This window comes from Myotis davidii, unplaced genomic scaffold (genome assembly GCF_000327345.1).
Source record: "Myotis davidii unplaced genomic scaffold, ASM32734v1 scaffold21, whole genome shotgun sequence".
In the NCBI taxonomy this organism is placed as follows: domain Eukaryota; kingdom Metazoa; phylum Chordata; class Mammalia; order Chiroptera; family Vespertilionidae; genus Myotis; species Myotis davidii.
This window is the reverse complement of record NW_006292573.1, coordinates 1,234,378-1,260,430: the sequence shown is the minus strand read 5'-3', so window position 1 is coordinate 1,260,430 and position 26,053 is coordinate 1,234,378.

Here is a 26,053-nt window from a genome sequence, read left to right as displayed (position 1 = left end):
AATGTGCTCAGAAAATGAGTGAAATGTTCCTAGTTTATTTCTGTAGTTTTTAAACAAAATTTTCAAAGAAAATGTCAAAATTCAGTTGATTCATTTTTCTGCTTAATGGTCACGCTATTGACATCTCAGATGTCTTTTAAGTACTAAGTACTTTGTATTTTGATGATGCAGAATTGAAATATTTTAAAAACACAGTTCTTACCCTCTAAGAGTTTATTATTATCATTTGTCATTTCTATTCTTTACTATGGTTTATTCAATTCTTACTATGTGCCAGAGTGCACTAGGAGCTTATAATTATCATTGTTTATTCTTGTGTATTGTGTGTTGTGTGCCAGGCACTTTAAGTCCATCATGAGAATTAGAGTTTGAAAAATGTGGATGAGGACTTGGCCAGGTATCTCAGTTGCCTAAAGCCTTGTCCCTGATATGCCAAGGTTGTGGTCTTGATGCCTGGTCAGGGAACAATCCAGAATCACTCAATGAATGCATAAATAAGTGGAACAACAAATCTCTCTCTCTCTCTCTCTCTCTCTCTCTCTCTCTCTCGATAAATAAACAAATAAACAAATAAATAAATAAATTTTTTGAAAAAGTTAATGATGTCTTTCCATCACCTTCCTAATAAGGTGATGAGAGCATAAAAGACTTTGTGAGGTCAGGATGGCCCGGTGAGGCCCAAACGGCCCCGGTGAAGTCAGAATGGAGGTGGTGGGGGTTAGAGAGCAGCCAAAGGACTTGTATGCAGCATATTAGCATTACCAATGGACACAGACACTGAGCAGTGGGGTCTTGCTGGGGTGGGAATGGCTGGCAGGAGGTGTGGGAGACGAAGGGGTCAATAGTGAGGTTGAAACGGCCCCAGTGAGGTCGGAATGGCCCCGGTGAGTTGAAACAGCCCTGGTGAGGTTGGGACAGCCCGGTGAGGCCGAAATGGCCCCAGTGAAGTTGGAATGGCCTCGGGGAGGTTGAGATGGCCCCAGTGAGGTTGAGACGGCCCCAGTGATGCCGAGAGGGCCCCGGTGAGGACAGGACGGCCCCGGTGAGGTTGGGACAGCTCCAGTGAGGTTGGGACAGATAATGGGGACCACTACAGACTGATTAACAGGGGCAGAACAGCATTGAACAGACTGTCAAACTACAGTGGGAAGCCTGGGGAGGGCTTGAGGGGTGGTTTAAGAGATCAACGGAAGGACTTATATGCATGCATATAGGAATAACCGGTGGACACAAGACACGGGGGGGTGGGAGCCGGGGAAGTGTCAAAGGGGGGGGGAAAGGGAGACATATGTAATACTTCAAGAAATAACAATTATTAAAAAAAAAAAACACACTTTGTGAGCTGGCCTCACTTTTTGCCAAGCTCTCTAAATTTCACTGCTGCTCACTCTCTCTGCTCACAAATACACACTAGGGGACCAGTGCTACCCTTGGGAAAACATGATTGTGAAAGGTAGAAAGCTAAAGTCTTCTCACCTGTCATAGATAGTGCTGCTTAGAGAACGAATATAAAGGGTAAAAACTTAATCAAGCTCTGTTCAGGGAGAATGATTCTGTTCCTCTTAGACACGGAATTTCCAATCTCTGTAACAGAACAAGGGAAATAAAGAACATCATAAATTAAGTTAGGGCATCTTCTGAAAACATTGCTTCCTCCCAGGGTACTCAGCTGTTATGTAGAATGTTGCTCTGATTTCCAGGACTGAATCATGTAATTTTAAAACTAGAGGAGACCCTAAAACAATGCAATTCAATCACCTCATTTCACAGATGAGAAAATTCAAACATTGATAAATGTGTCCAAGCTTACACAACAAGTAAATACCCATTCCTTTAACTCCTCCCAACAGAAATAAAAGAAGATCGATTTAATAATATTAAACAATAGATTCGTTTATGCATTTTTCTGAGGAGCAAACTCATTCATATGCCAGAGCCTCCATTCCAATGTGGTTTCATCTCTAAAACTCACTTTTTATTTTGCATTTTTAATTAGGCACAAGGTGAAATGTCTCTTTATGGAAATCTTGACTCACTTTCACCTGTCATGTGGGTGTATTAAAGTATATGAAGTTATAAAAAGATATGAAATATGAATATAATCCAGTTTAATTATTTCTGTCCTCCAAAGACTATGACTGCAGTGAGACGTCAGTGAAATCTCCAGTGGTTGAACTTCATGCTCAGAAAAACAGTGAATAAAAAGAGCAGCTAACAAAAAGGGAGCTGATAAAAAGTACCAAAATAGAACATTTATCTCCACCAAAAGAACATGTACCATAACAGAATAACTGAAGCTTCTTATATAGATAGCATCAGTGAGTCAAAGATGATGATAATATTTGACAAAGTTAAACCAAGCCAAGTTCAGTGAATTATAGATTACTGGGGTACTTTTTAAGTGAAAAAGCACTTGAAACATTTTTATTTGATTACTTACTTGTACTTCCTTTCTGTTCCTTTCCATTAGCCAGGGCTAAATCTGAGACAACCAACTGAGGTACAATTCTTTGAGTAGGCTGGTGTCAGCAGCTCACTGTAACTTTCAAGATGATTAATTATGTCAATATAATAATTTGTACCTCATTTGTGTTTACATTCTAAATTTTTATCACATTATTACATTTTGATCCTGGCTCTTCTGTGCTAGGAAGCTAAGATTTTCCAAAATTCTGAACAAGCCCATACTGGGGGCAGTTCCTTCTGCATCTCTCAGACTGCTAGGAATTTGAGTTTACCTGGAGAGGAAAAGAAGGCTTTTTGCCTATTTCCCCTGGCCAAACAATTCTCCCAAGCAAATATTTCTTAGGCATCAGCCTCAATGTCAAAGAATCTTTTCTAGTTTCTACTTCTTAAGTATTTCCCTTTCCTATACCTCATGCCTATTCTTTCTTCTCTTTCTACTGCATCTTCTGCCCTTGAGAATTTTCCACTTGTCCAAGGCATAGGTCTGGAGAAGCAGCTTTAATACACCATCTCATATCAGTCTTATATTCCAACACAAGTCTCTACTCACCACACTGTTCCCACATCCTGACCAAGGAAAAAACTTGGCATGTAGCTCTATTTCCAAAGCATACAATTTGGGAAGGGGAAGAGGGTGCTCAACTATTATCTGACTTTGGAGGAAGCCTCATCTATCAGAACTTACTGCTGCCTCCAGGAGGTTGGAGTAAAAGAGGGAATGTACCTATACATATTAAAATGATTTGAAACTCATATTCATACCCACAACTAAGACTCATACTCACACCACTTCCTCTATAATCACCAAGGCAAAAATGACAGTACTTTCATATTTCCCTCCCATGTCCCTCTTCTTAAGTTGTTTAATTGACTACTTTTTCTCTTTAAGGTTTCCCTTCTTGTTTACCTCAGTCATCCCATGTGTATAAAAAATGTTGAAGGTTTGTCAGTAAGTAGCATAACTTACCTGGATCATCTACCTTTTTAAGGATGTTCTTGTCAAGTGGACTATCTAGACTGGCCCTCTCTCTATTCTTCTATGGCAGCAATATGGCATAGTTCCTCTAGATTGAGCTAGATGAATACAAACAGGGTCTCAATTTTGTCACTGTGGGCTCAAGCCATTAGGCAGTGTCAGGAAATGGAAGAGTCAAGACAAAGAGTCCTAACCCCACCAAGGTCTCAATTCTCCTGAATGACTTCAGTATTCCAGATATCCAGGCTGTTTTTCTAAATTCACTTTTTACTGTGAAGAATGCTAGAAAGCAAAGCAATGGCAGTTCATGCCAAGACCCATATTGTAATAGGAACTTCTTATATTTGCAATTAACCACAGTATAAATGGATATTTATTTTTATTAAATAGATAACCCATATTTTTAATAAAAAACTAAAGTAAATGTGCTTCTGATTCCTCACTTCTGAAATTGTAAAAATAGTATTTGCCCAATAGTATTTCCCCAATAGGATTGTTGTGAAGGTTAAATTGCAGGCACATCCCCAGTAGGAGATGTGCAGGAGGCAGCTGGTCGATGTTTCTCTCTCATCGATGCTTCTGACTCTCTATCTCTCTCCCTTCTTCTCTGTGAAAAATCAATAAAATATATTTTAAAAAAATAAAGTGCTAGTGCTTAGCATTGGATCTGGTATATAAAACATACAGGTTAAATATGTATCATTATTGGATCAGGGTTCTTGGTAGTTTGTTGTCTATACATAGCACAAAGAATGGGTCTCATAAAATTCAGAATAGACATATTGATGACTTTTCACTGGGTATCAAAATAGCTAGGTGATTTACCTAATTTTTAATTTCCATTGAGTTGATGTGATACCCAAAATAACTTGACCTACTTTCAGCCTTCCTGTTGAAAGTGACAGCAGAAAATTTAGAGTTGGGTCCCTTTGGCATTAAGGTACTCATAAATATTAAAGAACTGTAACCCAATCATGCCATCACATCTCAGCTTGTGAGTCTGTGGGATTATTCGCTCAGCTCTCAGGGATACAGAAGTTACTTGGAAATTAAAGGGCTGCAAAGTCTCTTCTTCCAATCAGGTTCAGATCTCATATAGAAACAGGCTAGATTTTGTGGCAAATAGGTTTCATCCTGCTTATCAACTCTGATTAATTGAGAGTGTCTTCCTAAAGCATTAAGTTGGGAAGAATTGCAAGGTTGAATAAAGGTTCATCAGGGAAGAGTTCTATGATTAGTGATGTATGACATGGGAAAGAAAACTGGAGTCACTCTTAAGTCTGTTTCATAGCCCTGGATTGGATAACCTCTAAATCTCAAGCAACTAAAAAACTCCACCAACCATTCTTACAAAGAGCCACTAAAATGGAAAATTCCTGGATCATACCATCCTTACAGAAGCACTTTAAATCTCAAGTGCCACCAGAAAGATTTCAAGGCAGCACTAACAAAATTGCCTCTGTGGGCACCTAAAGCAGATGAGTAGGCTTCTGAAATCTGGACTTTTTATTCTAAGCTATAGCAAGAAGAGAAGCTAAACAGTCTCCTGGATAAGTCTTATGAGGATAGTTCACCTCTGATTTACAGAATTTATCTCTACCCTCTCACCTTCAGAAATGATGAAGGTGGGTGGGACTGAAAACTCTCCTGGGAAACTGAATGATTAGCTTTAATGTCAAAAAAGGGATGTAAGGGTCCAGCTGGCGTGGCTCAATGGTTAAGCATCGACCTATGAACCAAGAGATGATGGTTTGATTCCCAATCAGGGCACATTCCTGGGTTGCGGGCTTGATCCCCAGAGTGGGGCATGCAGGAGGCAGCTAATCGATGATTCTCTCTCATTATTGATGTTTCTATCTCTCTCTCCCTCTCCCTTCCTCTCTGAAATCAATATTTTTTTTAAGATGTAAGGGAACCTTTTATGTTTCAAGGGTTGATAAGGAAGAATTATCTAACAACCGGGGGACAGGTCCACAGAACAGACAGGTGTTTTAGGCCCTTGGGGGAGGGGCTCACTAGATGATCTCGGATGCAATCTGCATGAGATAGTGGATGCCTTGGTGGACATGTATACGGGGTTGAAAGAGCTGAGCCCTAAGAGCACTGACTCTTGGATAATCCAAGATGAACCTGGCCATTCTTAACTAAGCGAAGCCATTCTCCCTTCATCCTCCCCCATACGGCCTCTGAGGACCATGTAGGCTTAGCCAGTAGGGATCAGCACTACTGTGGTGATACTACAGGACATACTACCCCCATATATGGCACTTTGGCACATTGAATATTTGAAGCTGGAGGAATTTTTATAAATTTCTGACCTTCCCTGAAGCAGGTTATAAGACTTTCCTTATGTGAGAAGTGCCCTTCCTATACTTAAAGGAAAAAGAGTATGCTCATCTCCAAACAGAAAGAAATACTGATAGGAATCTGAATGAGTGGGCCTTGCTGTTTCCTCTAGGTTACTACTCTTAGCTCATAGTCTTTTTTGTCCTATCACATTTTTCATTTTTCCATATTTCATCAAACCTAATATAAATATTCAGGTTTAACCACTTCTTTGGGTCTCCATTTCCTTATGAAGACTCACATATCACATAAACCATATATGAAATAAATTTGTGTATGCCTTTCTCTTGTTAATATGTCTTTGTTAACAGTGGTCCAGCCAAGAACTCAGGAGGGTAGATGAAAGAGATATTTTTTTCTACCCTGCAGTGACAGTCATGCTCTGTGCAGGAGAGAGAGCATGGTTAAATCCACTGAAAAGAGCTTTGCTTTCATTCAATTTGCTTTCATTGCATTTTCCTCAGCTTCTATCAAAGCCTGTATACTTAGGATAAATCTGACTAGCTCTCTCATTCAAATCTTTATTTCATTCATAAGGTTTTAACATACTGACTCTCCCAAGGATATTCGCATTTTTACAGGTGGCTAAATCATAAGGAATAAAGCTATAATGGTAAATTATCAATCATTGGAAAACTAGGGGAGGAAGCCAGTCAGGTATCAGAGGAATCTTCCCAAAGGCCCTAAAACAGCTGTATCTTCAATTCCATAATGCAGAGCGCTTTCATTTTTCTAGGAGGTACCTGCTTGGAATTACTTGACCCTGATTTGCATCCTACCCTATAATTTTCCCGGGGTGGTGTTCTCTCTTTAAAAACAGAGCTGCTAGTGCCCAGGACTCTGAATAACAATAATTCTCCTGGAACATTCAAGAACTTTCAGTGGCTGGGGGCTGGGGAATGAAGGAGTTAATGATCTTAAGTGCCCATCAAGGCATAGTTAATGGATCTTAACAGAAACCTGAGCAGGAGACTAACCACCTGCATTCTGACTGACCACTTTTCTGTGGAACCCTGGGTGGTCTGCCTAAGCAGGTTTCCCGTACCCTGAGGGGCCAGGGGCTCTGAGAAGAATCCAGTCGAATAATGAGCATAAGAATGATTAATAGTGCTTCCTGCCCTCTGTAAGAGATGGGGTGGGCAGCAGGGTGCTGGAAGGAAAGCAAACAGCTGGATATTAGATTGCAATGTGGACAGAAACCACTTACACTTTAGATTCAATATCCTTCTGGTGATTGAGGGATGGAATTGAACCCACTCCTGACTTAGCATGGCAAAGAGTAAGCTGCTATGCCATTTTTATTGAATGTTTATTAATTTGTTCATTTATCATTAAAGACATTTTAAATCTCAGTAGCATTGTCTTCTCTATTATCTGAAGAGGTATAGTAACTAGCATATTTATAGTTAAAAGAAAATAAATTGCATATATGTGCCTTCTTGCTGGATGTATATATTCTATATATATATGGGTATATATAATATATGTACATGTGTACATATATATAATATATAGATTACAAAACACTAATGAATTCATACTACCAAGTAAATTTGCATGACCCTGTTTCTCAACACAGGGTTTGGAATGGTGTGGAGGGTAATGACAGTGTGGTCTCTGTAGGAGAAACAGGTGTGGTGAGAGATGAAGCCTTGATGAGTGAGGCCCAAAGTCATTTCTTTAGTTCCTCCTCTAATGTCTCCCATGAATCAAGGTTGCTTGTGACATTAAAGTTGGCAATTTAAGCAATCATAAAATAAATTAAATAGGAAACAAAATTGATATTCCATAAGTAAAAATTAAACTGGAAATCGAATTTAAGCATACAGAGAACTCTCACTATATGCAGATAGCACACATACATGTGTGAGTGTTTGTGCTGGTTACCTTCGTTTTTGTGCACACACATACAAGCAACAGACATGCATAGGAGCCAGTTTATTATTAAAAGAGCGCATGTGTGGGAGACAGATCCTGAATTCAGACCTCGCTCTGCTGCTAATTGGCTATTAACTTAATTAGACAATTTGTGTCAACTCTAAATCTCCACTTACTCATCAATAAAATGAAGGAGTCAGATTTCCTCATTGTCTTTTACAACTTTAAGATTTCTAAACATTTCATTACTAAGCAACCAGGAGAAAGTCCTCTCATTGGCCCAACCCCTAAGGCCACCCTGTAGGCTCAGCTGTGGGGGAACATCCTGGACCTGGGACAGGCCACAGAGCTGTATAGAACGATGCTGTCATGCAGGGAGTAGAAAGGAGCCTCCCTTAGGAGGACACCGCTATGACCAAGTGCAGGCCATGTTCCTCAGGAGAGTCCCCTTTGGAGAACCTGAGGGGTGAGCCCTGACTCAAAAATGGTGGTTGAAAGTGTAGGCTTCAAAGTCTGATGGGTTCATGTTGAAGTCCCAGCAATCGCAGTCACTAGCTTTGTATCCTTTGAGCAGTTGCTGTACTGCCCTAACCCTCAGTTTTCTCCCCTGGAAAATGAAGATCATACTATCCACCTCAACAAGCTCTTTCAAGGCTTAAGTAAGAATATGGATGACACAATAAATATTCAAAAAGATTGTGTGGGTAATACATATATATACATGTATTTGATATATATTTCACATATTATATATTTATTATTAAATTTCCAGCAAGCTTATAGAAGTTCATAAGAGATTTATGCAAGACCATTGTTATTTGACAGTAATAAAATAAAAACTATTCATGAAGGATAGGATTTTCATTTTCCATAGAAAAGAGCATTTAGAAACTTAAAGAAAGTAAGTGTGATGAGAAGTAATAGAGAACTGAACACTATATGCTGGGGTTCCTGATCCAGCATCGAGAAGGGTTCAGGAAATCTTGAGAAGGGCTGTGTGTAAATTAAATAAGAGTCCAGAGACGAAGCATAATTTTGAAAGGCATTTGGGGGTCAGAGGAGCCTAGCTAAAGAAACTAAGTTCTCCTTGTCTCAGGGCCCCTTGCTTTTTATTAACACAAATTGTCCTAAGTCAAGATGGAGATATACACATCAAAGGTCAGGGTTTCCTATATACAGTCCATTGTCAGATGGGAAGAATTTGCCTATAGTTGTTCAGGTGTTTGGCCAATAGGAGGCAATAATATGCAGATTGAAATGCCCTTAGCTGTCTGGCAGCAAGAAATCAATTTATGCATCACTTTCAGGTTTTGGGAAATGCCACCAGCCATTCCCAGATTATTCAGCCCTGCTGACATGCTGGAATTGGCTTCCGGCAACTGTACTTTAGATATATGGTCAACTACTGAGAACCTCCTATTCATGTTGGCTGTCTATAATATGGATGACTGGAACTGCCCCTTGATGATCTCAATCATAAAGACTCAAAAATCAAGCATCCTAGCTATGTATTCAGGTATTTACTAAATACTTCCCGATAAGTCCTCCAGAATGAAAGCCCCAGGAAAACGAAAGCCCCAAGCCTATTTGTCCAGTGCTGGATCTCAAAAGCCCACAAGAGTGCCTGGCATATGGTATATCATATCATACTATAGACATCTTATATATTTGTTCTGTTCATTGTTTCTTGTCTGTCTACTCCTGCCAAAATGTAAGCCCCACCGGGCAGCGGACATTGCCTTGTTCACCGACGTGTCCCAGTTGCCTGGAATGATGCCTGGGACATTATGTGTGCTTCTTACCTTTTTTTTTTTTTTTTTAGCATGATGACTAAAGGAAGTAAGGAGAGTGATTTAGAAATAGTAAAGTCTCAAAATCGAGGCTGCTCAAGGATCTTCTTCACCTTTAGTTTTAAAAGGAGGTTTCAAGGAAATTGGCTTTCGCTGCCCCTTGAATGCAGAGCATTCAGCTAAACAACCAGACCTTTCAGGAGTTCATGAGAAGATGAAGATAAGGCAAAAAGTCAGTTCCATATCCAAGGTTGCAGAGGCTGTTCCACATTCATCGAAACTCACGCTCTCCTACACGGGTTTGTCAAATCCTTTATTTAAATACCTTATTATCTAAGACAATTTTGTACTTACTGTCATGAAGGCTTATGAAACCTGCAAACCTGTCTTGCTGGAACAGGTACAATTTAAGCCAGTGATTGCTCCAAAGGAGAAAGGAAAGGTGAAGAATGGCACCATTGTGAAGATGTGGAGCAGGAAGGCAGACAGCCCTCACAGCTAACCTCTGTTCTCCAGGGTGTTTGTTTAGGCTCCTTAGACGAAGCATATAGCCTACAGATCGAGGCGGGGGGGGGGGGGGGGGGGGGGGGGATTGTAAGTCTTCATGTATAATTTTTGTTGTTATATCTAAACTGATAGTTGAGGGCTAGGAGCTGAAACAATATTTTATAGAAGTATCATGTTGAAGTTTCTGCAGGTTTCAAAATATTTAAATATGTAAATTTCAATGGAGAGATGTTCGGATTTTTTGATAGTCTAATGATTTTAAGCATCTCATTTCTAGTCACACTCTGACAAAAGATGTTCAGATTGCAGTGTGAGATGGTTTCTATGGTTACAGTTGTTTCCTAGCATTTTAGTGACATCTTTTGTGAGCATTGGCTGCTTCACTTATTTGTCACTAATGTATGTGTAGGACTATAGTTAATAGCCTTGGGCGGACAAAATTTTTTTTTCTGAATGGCTGCATTGTTTTTTAGCAGCATTTTTCAATAAGGTGACAATGCATTAGAATACTAATGGTATGTATGGTATTTTAAGATGTCAAGTTTTCAATAAAATGATAATGAAAATTTTGCATTTCATTTAATAGTTAAATATTCATGAATTTTCACAGCATGATGAACTGAGTGAAAAATAAAGAAACTGTATAATGTATAATACTAAACATCATAAATTAAGTTTCTTTTCATAGAAGCTATTCAAGAGTGTTTAATATATGGTTCTTCTTGGATTTAGACCAATCTGAGCTAAATTAAAAGCATCTTAAAAGGAAACTTGTTTAAACCAATTTAACATATTTTAACACAGCATGTTTACACTGTAACAATATAAAGGAAAATGACACATTACAAACAATATGTACATTATATAAAAATTATGATGACTAAGTGGGGAATATAATCATCAGGCAAGAATATTTTTAAAAAAGTAATTGTGAAGTAGGAGCTGGAGGCATGCATAAGAGTAGAGTCAGGTGTCATAATCATGAGTAATAGGAAGAAAGTAAGATTGAGAATCTACAAGTTCTGTCCAATGATGATCTGTTTCAGGCATTAGGCTAATTTCTGGAGGACCTAGGGGTAAACATCATGCCTTCCCTCTGGCCTGGAATGATTCAGTCCTAAAGTGAATGTTAGAGTAAGGAAAAAACTTTGCCCCAATATTAGGGATTAAAAGACTTTTCCTCCAAATTCAAACATAATTTGCTGTCTTGCAGCAACATCCATTCCAATTGCCTCTTATAAAGGGTACATCTCTAGTGAGTATTTGGAGATGCTGTGTATGAAATTGAACTCCCAGAGAGGAAGTGACTAATAGAACTCTAATTGCTGTGAGGTGGAAGAGTAAGAAAGAAGCCATTACTTGACTCCTTATCAGAGAGATATTGTCAATTACCCAATAACCCACAACCTCTTCTGCCAACCTCCTGACTTGAGAATTTTTCAGCTTCACTCCCTGACTGGTATAGCATTCCATTGATTCTTAGATGGAATTGAGAGAACTGTAAGACTGAGATGCAGAAGGTGGACTTGGCTTCTACGGAAGTGCAAATCAAGAACAGAGCCAAAATTAAGTAGATAGAAAATCATAGTCCAATAGGTGCCATTGATCTGAGAATGGGAACTTTAAAACTTTAAATTCTTATAAGTAAAAGCATCATCGGAGCATTGCTTTACCCAGACTGGTAGTTCACTTGGTGATACACCTCTCTCATAGGTATCAATAACACCAATTTCTTTGATGCCTAAATAAGTGTACTAATACTTACAGACACATAAATGCAGGTGGGATTGAGATATTTCTTTTTAAAAGTATTTTATATATGAGAATGTTACTGCAAGCTCTATTATTTAACCAGTTTAACATGATTCTTGATCATGCTACATGGGTGATCATTTTATGTATTAAGGAATTGAATTTCCAATAAAAATAAATAAATAAATAATTGTTAAAAGTAAAAAAAAGAACACAAAAATTTCATATAAGGTTTTCTTAATTTTAATAGGTTGCCCAAGTCCAGCTCATTTTAACATACTGGTTTTTATTTATTAAATATTGACCAACTAAATTGTTATTCAATGTTCTGATTCTACCACTTACTAGCTGTAATCAGTGGAGACAACCTCACCTCATGCCTCAGTTTCTTCATCTGTAAATGGGGATAACTGGAGTATCTACCTTATAATATGTTGTGTAGACTAAATGAGATCAATACATTTATAATACTTTACATTAAGCTTAACAAATAATAAGCATACATTAAATATTAGCTATCATCATCATCATTAATATTAAAAAAGCTAAGTAGAAGACCAGTAGAGAGATGTTGGTTGAGAGATGTTAAAGGCTTTCATAGCACCAATGTTAAGTGAATATAGGTACAAATAGTGTTTTAATGAAGTATCTTAAACTGGCAAAAATGTACTGGGCTAAAACTTAGCAAAGCAAATTAGCTAACTTTCCAGTAACCAACTCCCTTATCCATGAAAGTAGGTTAGCATTATTGATCTACTCCTGGTCTAAATTGTGTTGACTGTATTAATTTATGAAACAGATGCTTAAAAAGAATTTATAATGCAAAAGGATAAACATTGCATGATTCAATTTACATGAAGTACCTGGAATAGTCAAATTTATAAAGACAGAATATAGAATAGTGGTTACCAGGGGCTGAGGAAAGAGAAGAAAGGCAGGTTATTGTTTAACTAGTGGCCCAGTGCACGAATTCGTGCACATTGAAAGGAAATTAATTAGAAGAAAGATTTTAATATTGCTATTTGCCCTTTCTCTATAACATACATGTCAACCAAATTCATGATTGACAATGACAGATTGAAACACACTCATGTGATTGGCACCAGCGAGAGCTTTATATCCTGTATAATAAAACCCTAATATGCAAATTGATCAAACAGCAGAACAGTGGAATGACTGGTCGTTATGACATGCACTGACCACCAGGGGGCAGATGTTCAATGCAGGAGCTGCACCCTGGTGGTCAGTGAGCTCCCACAGGGAAAGCACTACTCAGCCAGAAGCTGGGCTTATGGTTGGTGAGCACAGCGGTGGTGTCAGGAGCCTCTCCCACCTCCGCTACAGGCAGGTGGTAAGGACAAGGGGTCCCGAACTGCAAGAGCCCCAGACTGCGAGAGGGATGTGGACATCCCCCGAGGTGTCCTGGACTGCAAGAGGGCACAGGCCAGGCTGAGGGACACCCCCCTTCCATGTGCGAATTTTGTGCACTGGGCCTCTAGTATATAGATAAACTTGCTTAATTAGACCTGCTTTCTGACTTTACTAAACTTTTTCCAGCCCAGTGAAGCACCCCAACTTCTCTTTCAGGTAGTTATCAGCAACATGCCAGTAAATATCAATACAAAGCAGATCAAATGTACAAAAGCTTTTCAGTTGGGTCAAGTTTTAAGGTTTCTAAATCTTCATTTTCCAGCTAATGAAAAGAAAATAGGATTCCACTGAGTCTACTATCTCCCTATTCCAGGACTTCTGTGAGGGTCAAATGAGATGAGGCACAGGAAAACACTTCACAGACATTTGGTTAAAGTGTGAAATGTTTGCACCTGGTTATAAAGCAAGTCATGTTCCTGGGCTGAAGAAACTCAAGGAGGCTAGTTGCTTGGGAGAGGAAGCCAGGCGTTGCTATGCAATGTCATTACCCGGAGGGTTGGACACTTAGCATATTAACCTTTTATATAGAGAGAGTTTCAGTTTGGGATGATGAAATTGTTCTGGGGACGGATCATGGTGGTAATTGCACAACAATGTGAAATACAAAAGTGTGCACTTGAAAATGGTTAAAATGGTAACTTTTATATGATGTATCATTACAACAACAACAAAAATATAAAAATAAATGGCAAAGAAACATTTGGAGGTAAATTAACAAAAAAAGGAACTTTATGAAGTTAATTCAATATATTGAAGTAAAAATAATGACCCTTGTCCATAATTTTAGGCACTTAATCAAATAACCTATTATGATGTTAGTCTCAGTTTGCATGATGCCTGAGCCTCTAAGACTTTGTTTGTAAGTATTATTTTATGTTTTAAAATCCCTCACTAATTTTAAGTAAACTCTTTGGGCTTCAGACTTGAGAATAAAACAATTCCATCACATCACTATCAAAAAGTGTCCATTTCAGTGCCTCAGGAAGTCCAGCGAGACCATTGTGATCAGCACTCCTAGCAAGGCGATCTTCATCAATATCTTGCACCAGAATGAGTGAAGGGGGCATTATTGAGACAAACTGCAGCTAATGTATTCTCCCTTATGCATTTCTGGGCTGATGACTAGCCTCATTAAATACCACCCCACAAGGTTTGGGAATGCAACTGAAAATGCAAAAGAAGGCATTTTCCTCCTGCGTAAGCACAGCCAATGCAAACATCACCTGGCATAGTGTTGCTCTGGTATTTTCTCCTTCATTCTGAGGTATTTCTTATATGTCTCAGGAGATAGGAGACTAACATCCTGTCTGAAGAGATTACAAACAAGCAAATGCTCTTCATTGTTAGCTGGGATTAAACTAACAGCAAATTTGAGCTTTGGTTTGGAGGACTTAAACTTTCACCCCAAAGTTACCCTGATTTCAAATAGTCCCATTTCTCTGTTTTATCGAGAAGTAGCAACAGTCTACTGGCACCACTGTTATTATGGCATTTCAATCAACTCGTTTCATTGAGGTTTGAGAAAACACTTTGTTGTAACCCAACAGAAAATCTGCCACGTTTCCATTCAGACATATGGCAGAAAAATAAAGCTTAATAACCAGTAATCAGAGTCCGCCTTCTTTGGGTGGAATCCACTGTGGACAAAAACAATTTATGCTGCCTTGGATGAAAATAGTTCATCGATGTTATTATTTTCCAAGAGACAGTAAAATAACTTTCTCATCTGATATCCCAAAACCAGGGCCAAAAGAGTTCAGATAATGTTGAGATCGATAAAGACACAAAAGCAGAGTCATATAGGAAATACATCTTGAAATTACTATCTTGCGCTTCTTATCACAGTACTAGCCAAAGAATAGCCAGGGCCATTATGAAGGGTAGTATTATAAGTTTTAGTTCAGGGAATCATCGAAATTAAAGACAACAAAAACATAATATGTATCTACCAAGAGTAGTGATTGCAATGATCAAATTTCTGAAGTGTTTTTCCCTTTCAGAAAACAGAACTCTGATTATTCCGCGAGGCTAAATTAATTCAGAATCGTGAACCACCAAAAATTACCTTTTAATGTATTTCGAACTGACATTGGAATGTGAATATATATTTTATAGAAAATTAATAGAAGCAAATTAATGAGGCTCCATCAAACTCCAAACTCAGATGAAATAGAGAAATATTCCTTCCTTCATTATGTATCAGACCCTTTACCTCTTCCCCCATAATCCTCCATGCTCAGAATTTTCTCCTAGTCCATGCCTTACCAACCCCTCATGTGAAAGCGTCCCTCTATATAAACTATCCTTTCTGAAAGGGGCATGTGTTTTGATATCAAAAGGTTTCTCTGGCTGCCGAGTGAGTCGTGTGAGTTCTTAGGTCAATAAAACAAAAAGTAGGTAATACTTGATTTCATTGGCAACACAGTGATTCCTAAACTTTGTGGCACATCAGAATGATCCAGAAAGCTTTTTAAAAACCTGATACTTAGGCCATACCCCATGCCAATAAAATCAGAACATCTGGGATTGTGAGCCAAACAATATTTTTTAAAGATCCCCCATGTAATTCCAATGTGCAGCAAAGTCTGGCAAACATTATAGTATATATTGGAAGTCAACATTTGTTATTAATTATATGCCAATAAACCTCTCTTCAAACCAATAATCAAGAGTTGTCACAGCCCTGGAAGGGTGACTCAGTTGGAGCATCATCCCATACACCAAAATGTTGTGGGTTCAATTTCCTGTCAGGTCACATACCTAGTTTGTGAGTTCAATCCTGGTATGGGTGCATATGGAAGGCAACTGATCCATGTTTCTCTTCTCTCTCTCTCTCTCTCTCTCTCTCTCTCTCTCTCTCTTTTAAATCAATAAAAATATATCCTCAGGTGAGGATTTTTTTAAAAAAGCTGTCACTATTTTGCTTTCTTAACATTATTTAATCTTTAATAAGCATAGGAAAGTCAATTCAAAGTGAAACTGTCAGGATAAATAATAAAAAGCATCTATTTTTTATCATTATTAGGTCAATACCTGGCCTCACTAAATATTTTCTTATTAAATATCTTACTCTCATGGTTTTACTTTTACTCACATTTTTCCTAACAAGGCTAGCAGAAACTCGACTCATGGGGAATTCCTTCTATGGGCTGGGTTGTACTAGGAAAGTCACATTTCATAAACGTGGATTGGTTTTCCAACATGGTTGTGTTCTGTGATATAAGAGAGGACGATTCAAGCCACACCCATAATAATCTTACTTTTTGTCCTCAGACTCTTAAAAACTTCACTGGAAACATTATGTTAAATCCTTATTTTGCACCTTCCATTAGAAAATAATGCAAATATCTTTCTATTCAGAACTCTTGTTTTTTCATTAATAATTTATATCAGCACAACATTTTAAAATCTATCTCCATCACTCATTAATTTTTCTAAGGAAAGTAATTTCTGTATTCTAAAGTAAAGAAATTACTAGCTAGTCCATGCTTATTTTGACCACATTTCTTACAATATTGATTAACTAGTCCATTTCCTTTGCTTAAGTGCTACTGAGCCTTCTGATGTATGTGTATGCAGACATTTGGCTCCTTCTTCCAGGCTTCTTGGGCCAAGACAAATCCTGGACACCATCAACTTTTAAAAAAATATTTTTGTGTTATAGAGTCTTGATGACATTATCACCTGAATGCCTTCTTCTCTCTTCACTTGTCCAATAATTGGCACATTTACAAATAAGAATAAAAACAGAAGGAAAATTAAGTAGCCCTCTTCAAAAATCCCTTTGGTGTCATGAGACCTAATCAACAACAAACATTAATTTTCTTAACATTAAAAGCCAACTGAGTTCATTCTTGTTCACATTGTGATTTCTGAGTACATTTCTTAGAGTCTCCTTAAAATATTTTGGAAGTCTCCTTGAAGGTCAGAATATTATACTTTCTAAGTCCTTATATGATACCTTATTTCTGAACCTACCTTCCATGATTCTAACTGGAGTTAACAATAAGTCAACAAGTATTTACTAAGGGTAATGCCTGCATTGTGCTAGGCATTATAAAGGATGTAGAAGGAAAGAGCCCAAGAATAGCCCCCTGGAATTTGTAACTGGGTTGAGGGGGGGAGATGCTATTGGTTATAAACACAACTATTGTTTTGACTACTAAGAAAAACATGCACCTAATTAAATTTTGACATGTTTGCCTGTATGTTAAGATGCATTGACATTTTAAGATGCATTCTGAAATATTTAAAAAATGTGCATCTTAGTATAAATGCAATATGGAATAACAACTAGGAAATAACACACAAGTGCTAAATACAAGAGATGTATATATAGTGACGAGCAGAGGGCTGCTGCAATACATACCATTGCAACTACTTGGATGGTTTGCAGAATGACTAAAGCTAAATGGAAATGAAAAGTCAAAAGTACTAGTAAAGTCCCTGGAGCTTCATATCATGTCAAGGTGGCAAATTTCCGCTTATTCACTTTTATAAGAAAGGCACATTAAATGCCACACTCACACCTGTTCTACTGTCATGTCCTACTTATCCTACATCCAAAATACTTTTCACATCTATCCTGCTTCTCCTTTCACACTAGATCCTCTCACTACCTTCTCTACCAAATATCCCCATGGTTCTCAACCTGTGGGTCGCGACCCTGAAAATACATACTGCATATCAGATATTTACATTACAATTCATAACAGTAGCAAAATTACAGTTATGAAGTAGCAACGAAAATAATTTTATGGTTGGGGGTCACCACAACATGAGGAACTGTATTAAAGGATCGTGGCATTAGGAAGATTGAGAACCACTGCTAGACAGTATTTAAATTAATCATTCCTATCCACAGCTCTGAGTGCAATGAGTCTAACATTGTCACCATGGCCACAATGGCTAATAAATGATGGCTAAACTACTTAGCTTGGCATTGCAGGCCCTAGAAGATCTGACCCCAATATATGTTATTCCCTATTTTCCATTGCAACAGCAGTTCTCTTAACACATTTCTATTTAATTGCTCATCAAATCAATGCTCTTCATTCCTCTGTAAAACGTGGATGATTAAACACTCCAGGCTAGCAACTTATATGTCTGTGTCTTCTCCCACCAATTAGCTGTATGCTTGTCCAAACTATGCCAGTCTTACTTGTTCTTGCAGTTGTATGATTTAATTAAATATGAAAACTCATAAAATATGAGTACAGTAAAAAAATTGTTTCTATGAAAATTATTACATCCTTGAAAAAAACACACCCCAATTTTTTTTAAAAGGTGTAAAATTAGGAATGAAAGACAGTTATATCAGATTGAGAAAAAAATAGAACTCCAAAAGGATACCTCACTGTAATTGTTCTCAAGTGTCTCCCAGTTTCACTCCACTGTAAATAAACCAGACTGGTTTATGTGATCAGGCATAAAATGATGTATTATGGGCAGGGACTCTAATCAGACTCATACTGCAAGAAAATGATTTTGTTTATATATGTAGATACAGATAGATATATAGATATATAGATATATAAATATAAAGATATAGATATATAGAGATATAGAGATACATCCTGTGCATTTTTTTTTGTTAAAATAGAAGGCCTATATGTGTCTAAAGTTTTCCATTTGTGAACTAGCTATAGATCCCAATTCAGTAGAAAGAGAAACTCTGCTCCTACCCTGGGCTCCAACCAAACTTTAACCCCTAGTCCCACACAATTTCTTCTTCATGAAATGAACTGTCCCACATCTCACCCTGTTCAAATCTACCAAATCCTCAAGAATGTGTGCAAACAACCCTACCCTGTGAAGTATTTCCTAAGTCCTCCTGCCAGAAACTAGAGTCAGAAGGGTCCTACTATCAGCCCTTAGGTTCCTTTGGTGAGAACCTAATCAAATGTATTAAGCTCTAAGTCTCAATTTCCCCATCTGTAAAATGAGGATAATACCTACCACATAGGGTTGTTACAAGATTAATGTATAAAACACCAAGCATAACGCCTACAAAGTAAATGGGTTCCAAAAAAACAGCCTAGCTGGTGTGTCTCAGTGTTGAGCATCAAGAAGGGGTGAATGGGGAAAAAAGGGGGGACATATGAAATACTTTCAACAATAAAGTTTTTTTTAAAAAAGAAAAGAGAGGAAACCAGGAGGTCTCAGTTCAATTTCCAGTCAGGGCACATGCCCTGGTTGTGGGCTCGGCCCCCTGGGGGCATGCAGGAGGCAACTGATCAATGATTCTCTCTCATCATGGATGTTTCTATCTCCCTCTTCCTTTCCCTTTCTCCCTGAAATCAATAAAAAAAAGTATTTTTTATAGTGAGACACACCAATTTCCTCCCATATATCCGTTTTTAATGCTTATAGCCCCTTGCTCTTCTCTCATAATGCCTCTTATTTTCTATCCTGTATTTAACAGTTTCAGCATATGTCTCTCCCCTTCTACTAGACTATATATTCCTTGACTGACTATACCTTATAAGCTGTGCAGCAAATACTTTTTTTGAGGTCACTTGCCTTACTCTTTTTTTAAAATATCTTTTTATTGATTCCAGAGAGGAAAGGAGAGGAAGAGAGAAAGATAGAAACATCAATGATGAGATAGAATCATTGATTGGCTGCCTCCTGCACGCCCCACACTGAAAATCGAGCCCACAGTCTGGGCATGTGCCCTGACTGGGAATCGAACTGTGACCTCCTGGTTCATAAGTCAATGGTCAACCACTGAGCCATATCAGCCGGGCACTTGCCTTACTCTTAATAAATACACCTTTAAATAAAGGCTGAATGACTGATGAACTTCTGTTCTGGTTGGACAAATATAATAGAGGCCTGGCATAAGAATAAGAAAAAGAGAAACAACTTAGAATACTTCATATGTTTTGCATTTAACTTTCTATAAAACTTTATTCAATAGGATAGGTAAAATGTTCAATTACAGCAGCTCAGAGATGGGTGCTTCTATATCTCCTTTTTGAGTGGCTTCATCTTTTGTTTTTGTGTTGATTCTGTCTTTTTCCTTAAAATATTGATGGGCCAGATTACACTTGACAAGCAGTCTTGGGAGCCCCTGGAGAATTCCAGTCTTTGCAGAGCAACATTCTTTGGGAGAAAACTTTTGCCTGTTTTCCTCCAAAAAGATTGAAATTCTACTTTCTTTTTAGTTGACAATTGACTGGAACATTTTGCAAGTGCCAGTCCTCAATGAGGTGCAAAATACTGACTGTATTAGCTAGTTATTTAGAGATATGTGAAGATGCTCTTGCCAACATACATTCAGTTTAGGCTTTGGATCCTTTGTGTGATCTCCCAGGCAGCACTTGTTTTAAAATGTTGGAATTTAATTTAAAAGTTTTCAAATTTTCTATTTTGTTCTTATTTTTAGAAGCAGCAATGCCTTTAGCTCTTCAGAGCAGGCTCTAGAGTTATGGGTGTATGTTTCTACATATAGATGTAACATATGAAAAAGGCTACCATGTTTTTCAATTCTTTTGCTCATTTCTAATTGTTGTCATTGAACTTAAACGTTCTCAGTCTCAGAATGCTGAATATTAAATAGCAGTGCTATTTTTGTAGAAGATGACCTTTTTAAGTCCACACCCATCTTAAGTTGACTATGTAGATTCATATGTAATGTTATAATCACAGATTACAAGGTTGTTAAGGGGCTCTTTTATCTACCTACCTAGTGAGGCATGTGACAGGACCCACTTAAGTAGCACATGACCAAGACTTTCTCCTCAACACAGGTGTAAAACTATGTTCCTTGATAAAAAACCCATTCCAAATTTTAATAAAATTAATATTTTAATAGTAACAACAACTTATATTTGTAGACATGAGAAACATTCATCACTTCTATCCTAGTGGGAGGTTCAGAGATGTCTAGGCATGTCTGGCAAACTGGTGGATTAGGCTTAACTTTACTAGGGTTTTGTCACACATTACATAGGTTCTGTCTTCACAGCTCTAGGGGCACCTTTCACCTGGACTATTTCATTATGGCAAGCAGGGAACCTTGACTTAGGGTGGAACATGGATTCTAGGTGAAGAGAACCATCAGCAACAGGGAGGGAGGAAGGTCAATAGTAGATCAGAGGTCCAGCTGTAGTACTCACCAAATGAGCACAACAACCAAACTGTGGTCCAGACTGATTTGTAAGCAAATGAGACTTCCCCTGGGGACTCCCAGAAATGCTTAGAAGAGAGGAAGTTTTTGAAGGGCTATAGTTTCTACCTGAGAATGAAATTAGGTTCAAAATTTTCCTAATTTTCTAATTCCTAATTAGATGACTTTCCTAAGGTCACCTTGGTAAGCAAACTAGAAGTAGAAGTAACTAAGAGTTTCATAGTCACGAAAGACCATGAGTAGTCTGTATCCCATGACTCTATGAATGACATGTTTTGCATTTAATAGAAGATTGAAAGTACAGCCCACCTCTGAGAGTATGCCAGAATGTTATTAACATTATTTTATAAGACTGGCCTGAGCATTAGTTACTAGTCATATGCTTTGAGATATCAATAAACCAGAAAAAAGATTTGCATCCTCTCCTGATAAAATTATTTCAATAAAATATCCTTTTGTTATGACAGTGGCTCAACACTGTCAGATGTAATCCCCCAGCCATCCACTTTATACCAAAGTTGTAGGTCTTCTTAGAGAATGCATTGAAAGAAATGTTTCAGAACTATTTTTGATATTCCCTAATGCAATCTGCTAGAATGATTAATAGCTGTACTTAGGTCCAATGCTGGCAAGTTTCAAAATTTAATATTACTATATATGCTTTCTACTATTTACTTACAATTGCATGGGCTTTGAAACAAACAGACCTGGATGGGAATCCCAGCTTAACATTTGCTAACTGTGTGGCCTTGATCAGTTATTGAGCCTTTCTGAGGTCATTTCCTCATCTGTAAAATGCTGCTGATTATAATATCCACCTTGCGAACTATACCACGGCATAGCAATGTCATTTGATATAGTATAACTCATATGATACCAATAACTATTATTATTTTTGTTATCCAATTAACTAAAGTTCTCCTAATGCTCAGTCTTCTTTGATTCAGAAATCCACTTCTTTACTTCTTAAGAACTAAAAATTAAGTTCACTGCAACAGAATAAGGAACATAAGTCTTCATAAAGAAGAAAAGATCCTGAGAAGATGCAGTCTAAATCTGTTTACATACTAACATACGTGTAAGTCTGTCAGTGTCACAGCACCTGAAACCAACTTGGACTTGCCCCTGATACAATTTCATTGGGTCTTTTAAATTTTTACCAGTGTGATACTTACACAAAATGACAACTCAACCAATGTAGGAGTCTATAAAACATGTTTATAGACTTCCCTTTTCCCCCATTCAATCCTCTTCCCCTGAGAAAATCATCACTCCCTGTTTGATATATGTCCTTCCCCATATTTTCCTATGATTATACCAACATGTACCAAAATCTAAAAGTGTCAACCTTACCACCATCACTTCAGCAACAAAGCACCTTGCAGATATCAACTCCTGTTGTTCTCTTGTGTGTGAGCACTCTCTCCACACACACCTAACCTACTATGAAAAGATCTTAAATGTTCACAAGAACCTGTTGGAATCCTTGTGAATGGGAGCCCCATTCACTGAAGAGATGGTTGATGTAGCCCACTTCTTGGGGCAGTGATGGCGAACCTTTTGAGCTCGGCGTGTTGGCATTTAGGAAAACCCTAACTTAACTCTGGTGCCGTGTCACATATAGAAATTTTTTGATATTTGCAACCAAAGTAAAACAAAGACTTATATTTTTGATATTTATTTTATATATTTAAATGCCATTTAACAAAGAAAAATCAACCCAAAAAATGAGTTTGTGTGTCATAGGTTCGCCATCACTAACTTAGGGTAATCTTTACTATCCAAGTCAGGACACCTGTGAGAGTGCAAGGGCACATTAATAATAGTTACAGCTGGATGACAGGTCTAAGTTAGGTGCATGGTCTGCCTACGTTTCATTCACACTGACACCTCTGCCTTCTCCTCAATGTTCCTCAAAATGTAGCTTTAATGATGTTATATGTTTCAGAATTCTTCAATTACTTCCCACTTTCTAGAACAGCATTTCTAAAACTTTTTGTTCCAAATATTAATGTTACTTGTGGCATTATTTTAAATTCAGAATTGCAAATTGGCAGCCTGTAGACACCACCTCTCCCTGTTGTTTTCATATGACTAGCCTGGCCTCTGAAGGTATTTGAATTTAGGATACCTTCTAACAACTTGACATTCCCAAACTTGTTTGACAACAATGTCCGTCTCTCTCCTGCACCTTTATCCTACCCCAAGTGTAAGACTTGCCTTCCAACTAGGTCATTAGCTCCCTATCGTCTTCATACTATGCTATATTCAGAATAGATTTTCAGTAAAAATGTACTGAGTGGAGGGAAGGGAGGAGGTTTATTTAATTGCCAATGAATTCTTCTGTATATTCCTGCTTAATTTATTTTTCTAATTTCATCGACATATAATTGACATAAAATATTGTATTACTTTAAAGTGTACAGATCATTTGATATATGTATATTTTGTGAAATTATTACACAATAAGTTTAGTTAATATCCATCATCTCACAAAGTTACACATTTTTCCTTGTAATGAGAAATTTTAAGATCTACTCTTTTAGCAGCTTTCAAATATACACTACTGTATTGTTAACTAAAGTCACCATGTTATACATTATATCCCCATAACTTTTTTTTTATAACTAAAAGTTTGTACCTTTAGATTACCTTTACCAAATTCTCCCACCCCTCCATTAATCTGTGGTCTGGAGCCAGCCTGTCCTTTGGCCTATCAGTGGTTACTGGTGATATGAAGGGTACAGAAGTTTCTGTATTTCCCTGTTACTGGAATCACTAATGGGGAAAATATTAAAGCATAGAGTTCTCTCCTTAGAAAGTGACCCTAATTTGAGTAGAAAAGTAAAGTCCCTGATTCTGGTAGGAAAGCCTTTTCCTATAGTCCCTTTCTGTAAGTATTAATTATTTAGTTGTAAAGTGATAAGCAACAAGCTAAAGGTATGCCATAGAACACTGATGGCGAACCTTTTGAGCTCGGCATGTCAGCATTTAGTAAAACCCCTAACTTAACTCTGGTACTGTGTCACATATAGAAATTTTTTGATATTTGCAACCATAGTAAAACAAAGACTTATATTTTTGATATTTATCTTATATACTTAAATGCCATTTAACAAAGAAAAATCAACCAAAAAAATGAGTTCGCGTGTCACCTCTGACACGCGTGTCATAGGTTCACCATCACTGCCATAGAAAGTGGTAGTCCAGTGGCTGGGAAGCTCTGCAGAAGTTCATGAGGGGACTCTGAAAAACACCAAAGTTGGCTTAAGACCAGTTATTCTGAGTTGCTTGTGTTGCCATCAAAATTTTTCATGGCTGTATTTGCGACCAAGAAATGTCAGTAATTTCTTCAGGTGTTCTAGGAATTATGGTTTGGGGATGTACTAAATATCAATCCTCCTTTTGACTGCTATTGAGCAGTTAATGGTAGGATGGGTTCCCTAAAGGGAAGGCCTGGTTATCTTCCCTGCAGCCTTACACCAAATTCACTAGGCAACCACGAAGCAAGTTTGGGGTCCATTAGGGTAATAGTGCAGTGAGAGAGATGCTTTTATATATTGATATCGGCTGGTCTTGGAAAAGCTGGAATAGTTAGATAAAGAAAATTGATGATAATGATGATGGTGGTGGTGGTGGTGATTATAATGATGTGATGGTGACCTGGTAAGGGGAAAGGAGTACACAACCAAGAGTGAGGATACCTGGGCACTAGCTCAGCTCTGCTACAGACCGGTTCCATGACTGTGAGCAAATCACCTAGTTACTTTAAGACATTGCTTCCTCATCTCTACGATGGGAAAATTAATACTTTCTTGTGTGCTTTTTAATGCTATTACATGGGCAAAGCAAAAATTAGATGGAATCACTCTGTAATCAGCAAAATTCTTAAATAATTAATGACTTGGTTTTGCTTGAGTGCCTTTGCCAACTAAGTTATCATGGTAAGTTGCTAACCAGACTGTTAGCTTTCACATGGGATCATGTGAAGAAGAAAAATAAAAACCCATACATAGCGTCTGTTGGACTTTGGGGGCTTCATGTGAAATATGCAACCAAATATGTAAGGTTGTAATAAGTGAAAGGTTTGCAGTCCTAATTCAATGTAGCTCTTCTTATACAACCTTTAAAAATAATTATGGCATTTATATTTGCAAAGTGTTTTCTAAAATAGCTAACCCAAAATAGAAAAGAAGTATTCTGTTTTATAGATGAGGGTGAAAGGGGAAAGGATATAGTAAAAAAAAAAAAGTGCTGGCCAGGGTAGCTCTTAGAAAAATCTAAATTCTAGTGTATTATTATTGTAGGGCTCCGAGCAAGGGCCTCAGTTTCCCAACCCGCAAATTAAGCATAAGGAAATAGAGGATTTCCAATGTCCTTTTTAACTGTGACATTTCATAATTTCTATGACATTGTCTATGCTTTTCCCACGTTTCCAAATGGACATGACATTGAATGGCATTCTCCTCTGAGTCAGCCCTGCTGTTCACTCTGGTCACACTGGTTCTCCTAGCATCCATGGGATGTGACAAGCAAAGAAGGAATGGAGAGCTGTGCTTTGGAAATGGAATGCAATGTACATTTCTATCTCAAAAAGGAAAATTTGTTTATACTTTGCATGCAATTTGCAGGAAGTAAATGTCAAAGCAAAAGCTTGAAAAATTAGCACACAAGTACTTTGGTTAAAGAGAGAACACGACATAAACCTCGCCACCACTAGTGAGTGGGCTATCATACATAGGCTGGATCTCAGCATGAATGGCTGCCGACAAT